This window comes from Tupaia chinensis, unplaced genomic scaffold, assembly GCF_000334495.1.
Source record: "Tupaia chinensis unplaced genomic scaffold, TupChi_1.0 Scaffold143815_1, whole genome shotgun sequence".
NCBI lineage: Eukaryota > Metazoa > Chordata > Mammalia > Scandentia > Tupaiidae > Tupaia > Tupaia belangeri.
In genome coordinates, this window is record NW_006203665.1 from 1,136 (window position 1) to 2,967 (window position 1,832).

Consider the following 1,832-nt stretch of genomic DNA (forward strand, 5'->3'; position numbering starts at 1 on the left):
ACCCTGCCCCAAACCTGGATTCCAGGGCCAGTGAGGAGATGTCTCTCCTCTTCATTCCCTAAGATACATGAAGGTGAAGAAATGAGGCCAGGACAAAAAGTCCTTCTCCTAGAATGTTAATAAAATTTGTTAGGCTAACAACGAAGCAAAAGCAAACTTAACAGAATTGGACCGGCAGGCAACATGGTGGTTAAGGCAGCTGGATCCCATGTGATCGACTATGTGGTTAGAGTTCCGGACTCTGCGGCTTAAATAAACAAACAGAAATGAAATCAGACAGAAAAACAGCAAAAGAAGGGAAAAAGCTAAAAGGGAAGAAGGAAAAAAGGGAGAAAAGAGAAGGAAACAGGGGTACCCGGATGCACGTGGCTGTCAGAGCATCCCGAGCACACTCCCCAGGCACAGAGGTGTCAGGTGGGCTGCAGAGAGCCAGCACGTGGACTGGCCACAGGGAGGACTCGGCCAGTGACTGGAGATTTACTGAATGTCCCCAAACCACATAGGTCAGGCCCATCCATGTCAACAGGCAATCCTGGTGGGAGGCATGTGAGAGCCAGAACACGGGAGAACACTCTGGCCTCTGTCCCTGAGAGATCACAGGAGAGGCCTGGGTGAGAGGAGAGAGGGAGGCCCTGCCCAACCTGCAAGGCAGAGTCTAACAGTCCCAGGGTCCCAACACCCTGTCCCCTGGAATCAGAGTCTCCTCTCCTTAGGCCAACAAGAAACAAAAAATAAACTTAACAAAACTGGACCAGTTGCCAGCGTGGTGGTTAAGGCACCGTGGTGGTTGGGCTGAGCCCTGCTGCCAGGTCTTTAATGACCATCCCCAACACACAGGCCCACCGGTCAACAAAGGTCATTTATCAGAACATGGCGCACTTGCCCTCCGTGACTGAGTCAGTCCAGCACCGTTAGAGTAAATCCACATGCAGTGTGAGCTCAGGGCTGTGGGGTGGGTCCTCCTGTCCTCACTCAGCTGAGAGGCAGGGTCCAACAACATGACAGAAGTCGCCAGTGTTCACATGCTCACGTGACCAGACCCTGACCAGACCCTGAGCCAGATCTCCCCACAGCTCAGCTGAGCTCTCTACAGGGAGTCACCAGGCTGGGTGAGGAACATACTAGAACTTCTATTATAAAAGCTCTCATCTGGGGCTAGTAGGTAGCGCAGTGGCTGGTGTGCTGGACTCCAACATGATCAACCGTGGTTCCAGTCCAGGGCCTGGACCGGAGGAGAACACCCTATGACAAAAAGCTAAAATAAATAAACAAACAAACAAATAAATAGATATTTAAATAAAAGCTTTAATCTCCTATTGGCAAACTAGGCACTGGCATCATGGAGGACCACGAGCAAGTCCCCTGAAGCTAAAAGGTGTCGCAGAGCCACGTGACCAAATGGGAGAAGAAGAAGGACAAAGACAAGGCAAGACTCCTGGAAGCGATGGGGACGACCAAAAAGAACGAGGAGGAGAAGCGGCGGCCTGGCAAGCGGACCCCGGCCTTCGAGAAGATGCAGGAGAAGCGGCCAATGAAAGGGATCCTGAAGAGAGCGTCCCAAACCCACAAGCAGAGAGTAGGGGACTTCCACAGACGCCTGTGGCCCCCTGGCTCTGGGTGTGGAGCGGCACCGTGGGAAGCAGGAAATGCCGGGGCTGTGTTTGGGCCCTTCGTTGTTTCCTGGAAACACTCCTGTACACCAACCCCTGCGTCTTCTGCCGGGACAGCACTTTTCAAAGCCGTGTACCCTCCTTTCAAAACTGTGTACCCTCATTCTGGAACTTGAGTAAAAGCAAGACGGTCTTTAATCCAATTCTGGTTTCTTGGTAACA